At 37.0% G+C, this 5,000-nt stretch overlaps 1 protein-coding gene across 1 annotated transcript in view; it reads right to left on the bottom strand.

Annotated features, from left to right (window-relative positions):
* Positions 1-4,717: 4,717 nt before the first annotated feature.
* LOC138041042 (uncharacterized) overlaps positions 4,718-5,000 on the bottom strand; it is a 41,442-nt gene continuing 41,159 nt past the window's right edge. The window contains exon 8 of the mRNA XM_068886818.1: positions 4,718-5,000. This exon is cut by the window's right edge and continues 273 nt beyond it. The gene's annotated coding sequence lies outside the window, so the exon portion shown is untranslated.

Below are 5,000 nucleotides of genomic sequence, written 5' to 3' on the forward strand. Positions count from 1 at the left end.
TAAAAGGGGTTGACAGGCTAAACACGACTCCCGCTGTTTCGTGATGTAATAGGTCTTTGACCTGTAGAGTTTAGTTCTAACAAGTATGTCTTTTAGAGATTTTCCTCTCCTGTAGGAGATGAGAGGTGGTTCTTTGTATATTTCTCTCAGCATTGGTTGGTTTTCGATTAAATGCCACTGGCTCATTAAAATATTTTTGAGGTTAGGCACTGATGGATTGTACTGTGTGACAAAAGGCATTAATCCGTTTTGCACTTTTTGCGGTTTTTGTTGAAGTGCCGACTTTCTATCTCTAAATTTGACTTCTGCGAGGACTTTGTTTACCAGATTATCTGCATAGCCTCGGACACGCAAGTGTGATCTGAAATTTTTAACGTTTTCTTCAAATGTTGCCTTTGAAGGGTTGGTTCTAAGGAGCCTAAGGGCTTCGCCTTTGATTAATCCTTTTTTCACGCCTGGAGCGTGACAGGAGGCAAAATGCGTGTATTGAAATGTCTCAGTCGGTTTAAAGTGCGCACGGATGTCAAAGATTGAATCTTTGTAGAATCTCTCGCCTTTAAAGATAGTAGTGTCTAGGAAGTTTGTTTTTTCTTCTGATATTTCAGCCGTGAATTTTATGGTAGGATGGTGGCTGTTTGCTTCTAAAATGAATTGGTCTATTTCCTCTCTGTTTGTGTCCCACAGGGAGAACACGTCATCGAGGTATCACGCGTGTATATCCGTCAAAAACGTACAGCGTACTGTGTTGTCACGGAAACTAAAAAAACTAACGGAAACTAAAAAAAGAAACTAGAAGCTCCATAAAGCGTACACTGGGTTGCCTGTGGTACGTGTTACACAAAAACAGAAGGCACTGAATTGGGTGGTATTGAACTGCAGCTTTCAAGTTAATTTTTTCAAGTGAAGGGGCATTAAGACCATTTGAGGGTCACCCACATGTTGCGCCAGCAGAGGCCCTTTGGCTCACACATTCACACCTTTAATTATTTTGTAATGTCCTGTCCCATTTTGAGGTCTTATAGTTTTTTAAGCTTTGGTAATAAATTCAGTTTAAAGATAACAAAACACGCTCTTGAGTAAAATTCACTCGTTTCTTCTTTAAATAAATGCTATAAATTGCTCTGACAGACGTTTCCCAGCATGTCATGCATGCCTTGCAGTTGCACTAAGCAAATGTTTATTGCACACACGAAGAAAGGACTGAAGATGTTGTTTCCGCTTCATAATTCCTCTTCTTGTTAGTCTAATCTGATGCCAGGTCAAAACATTGTTTGGCTTTACGTTTCCACCAAAAAGTACCGTAAAAGCCAGGAGTTAACAGAAAAAGAAAATCAAAAAAACATAGTTTTATATATAACTCTGAATCAAATTCTCATCGAAAGATTAATGACAATCGATCGTAAGAACACGAAAATTTCTGCAGTCTCTGACTTCTATGAACGAATGGAAAGGTCATGATGTTTTGTCAAAAGGAAGAAATTGATCACGTGCTAGGCAACCATAAATGTGCACGTGATCACCTTGTGTCAACTGAGTGAACTACGGAAAAGAATATTAATTGTTCGTCGTTTTCAGAGTAAAACAACGTACTTCTTAGCCAAGAAACTTCCGTCTTTGGTTTTTTAATTTTGTTGTAATATTTAACTGAATATTTACATTTCATCTGTCGGGTTCCGGAGAAACGTATCTAATTTGACTTCAGGATGAACTATTTACACAATCGCGAGGTTGAGCGGCCATGTAATTTAAAATCTGAACATCTATGAGATACAAAAACAGACTTGCGAATAGGCCATTTTACAGTTGTTTGCTCAGCGGCCAAGCCTATGAATGGCTGCGAGGCTGCCGGTGACCTTGCATTGATACAGACCTCACTGCTTTTATCATGTAAATTGAGTTGTTGTAACGCTAATTACTCCATATTAACATTACAAAAGCATGAAGGTTTGTATCAAAACAGGGTCACCGGCAGCCTCGCTTCCATTGCTAGGCCTGGTAACTTAGCCACAACTGTAAAATGGTCTATTATCGCAAGTCACAATGCTTACAATGCTGACAAGCACAAAAGCACAAAGCTCTCTGCTTTTTGCAATCTGCTCTAAACTTCTCACATTCGACCATTTTAATTTTCCAACTGGATTTTTACGAGTTGGTCCCTAAGACAATTCTCATTGGTCTGAACAGCTGCCATTGCTTCATCCTTGGTATGCAAATCTTCTTTCAGCAGAAGGACAGATCACACTTCAGTGAAGAGACAAAGGCGGAAATGGATCACGTAAAAAATAAATTGGCAAAAATAATTGCTCGAAAAACCCAGGGCGCAATGGTACGAAGCAGAGCACGCTGGTATGAATTCGGCGAAAAGAATAATAAATATTTTTTAAACTTTGAAAAAAGAAATCACAGGAAAAAACACATAACTTCATTGATAACAGATGATGGCTCTGTTCAGGGTGATCCAAAAGGAATACTGGATGAAGAAGAAAGATTCTACAGAGAAATATACTTCTCGAAAAATACTAATCCTGAATCAAACAATTTCAAACATTTTTTCGAGTCTCCCCATTTGAAAAAGTTAGATAACGAAGAAGCTAGAAGTTGCGAAGGCTTACTAACGATAGAGGAATGCTCCGAAGCGCTTAATAAGTTCCAAAGCAATAAGACGCCAGGCTCTGATGGTTTCACAATTGAATGTTACAGATGCTTCTGGAATGTGGTCGCACCGTTTATGGTTGACAGTTTTAATTACGGCTTTGAAAATGGCCTCCTAACGATCTCTCAACGGCTAGCAATTATTTCATTGATACCAAAGAAAGACAAAAACTTGCAATATTTAAAAAATTGGAGGCCAGTTTCCCTTCTTAATAACGATTATAAAATCGCTAGAAAAGCCATTGCACTCAGAATGGAGAAAGTTCTCCCTAAAATTGTTAATGAAAGTCAAACAGGTTATGTCAAAGGTAGGTACATTGGAGAAAGTATTAGAACGATTTCCGACATTATGTCATTTACAAAAACCCAAAACATCCCTGGTCTGGCTGTTTTTTTCGATTTTGAAAAAGTATTCGACTCTCTTGAATGGAATTATCTCCAGAAGTGCTTAGAAGTATTCAACTTTGGCCCACAGTTACGGCAATGAATTAGAATCACTTTACAGCGATATTTCTAGTTGCGTTTTAAATAACGGATATGCTACTAAACGCTTCAATTTGGGAAGAGGAGTCAGGCAGGGATGTCCTCTGTCAGGCGCCTTGTTTGTAATTGGAATTGAAATCCTGGGTAATGCCATAAGAAGTTCAAAAGAAATAAAAGGCATTAAAATTGATGAAAGAAATATGTTGAAGCTCTCTCAGTACGCGGATGATACCACAGCTTTTCTTGAAGACACCGAATCTCTAAGTTATCTATTCAGTTTACTTTCCCAGTTCGAAAATTGTTCTGGATTAAAAATAAATCAGTCGAAATCAGTGTTGTTGTGGTTAGGGTCTCTACGCCATCGAAAAGACACGTTTCAAAATTTAAGGATGAGTGAAGAACCAATCTATGCACTGGGAGTCTACTTCTCTTATGACGAAAAACTCGCAGCCAAAAAGAATTTTTTTGATAGACTAGATTCTTTAAGAAAACTCTTGAATATTTGGTCAGCAAGAGACATATCAGTCCACAGCCGAATTCAGATAGTGAAATCTATGGCAGTTTCGAAGCTTACTTTTGTCTGTAGTGTGTTGAGTACATCAGCCTCTTTCGCAGCTGAAGTAGACAAACTAATCTTTGATTTCATATAGAATTACAAAATCCCGAAGATTAAAAAAACCACCTTGATAAAAGACAAGGAAAACGGAGGCCTAAATATGATAAACTTTTCTTTGTTTGATAAAGCATTAAAAACATGTTGGGTAAAACGTTTCTGCTCCGAAGGTAATCAACCGTGGAAGATCATTCCTTTACGTCTGCTCTCTAATGTAGGAGGAACACTACTGTTTTATTGCAATTACAACGTTAAATATTTGACTTTAAATGTAAAATTGTCTGCTTTTTATAATGAAATAATTCTACATTGGCAAGAAATTAATAACGTGATTCGTAAAACAAAGAAAGTCGTACTTGATCAGATTATCTGGAACAATAGTTTTATAAAGATTAATAACACGTCCGTATACTTTGAAAGTTGGCACCAAGCTGGTGTTACTAAACTCTCAAGCCTTGTAGATGAAAACAAAACCCGGCTTCTATCTTTTCATGAGTTCTCACAGAAATTTAAGATTAAATGTAACTTTCTGCAGTTCATTGGCCTCACTTCTACAATACCAGGAAAGTGGAAGAATTACTTAAAAGAAGAAAATCAAACTAATACGACTAACCTAATTGCCATTGATAAGATGACTTGCAAAACAATACACAGGTTACTGGTCGAAAACCGAGACTCTAATCCGCCAACGGCAGAGAAAAAGCTGATGGAAATGGGATTTAGTAAGGAAGAATGCAAGGATCCTTTCTGTCCGTATTGTCCAAATGTGGAGCGAACTTTCACCCATTTATTTGTATTCTGTCCTATTGCTGTTTCCTTCTGGTCCGACTTCACTGGTTGGTACCAGTGCATTTCCAAAGAAACTCTAACTCTAGGCAAGAACGAAATCATGTACGGCATCTTAAATAATTGGTCCTCTTGTTTAACCCTAAACCATCTTATTCTTATTGGGAAATACCTAATCTATTGTAAAGCAATAAATAGAGTCAATTTTATTTTTGCTGATTTTAAAGCGTTATTACACCAAAAGATTGAAACAGAAAAATACATAGCTTTCAGCTCAAAGAAATGCAGCACTTTTTTACAAAAAATGGGCCAGATTCTAATTTAACAATTAATTTTAACGTTGTTTATATAGTTTCTTTCTTACTTTTTTTTTTCTTTGTTCTTTGTTTTGTTTTTCTAGTTTAATAGTTTGAGTTCTTTAAATGAGATTCATAAGCTTTGTGACATGTAGTTAGCAGTGTAGTAT

The sequence above is a fragment of the Montipora capricornis genome, chromosome 3 (genome assembly GCF_036669925.1).
Source record: "Montipora capricornis isolate CH-2021 chromosome 3, ASM3666992v2, whole genome shotgun sequence".
Lineage (NCBI taxonomy): Eukaryota > Metazoa > Cnidaria > Anthozoa > Scleractinia > Acroporidae > Montipora > Montipora capricornis.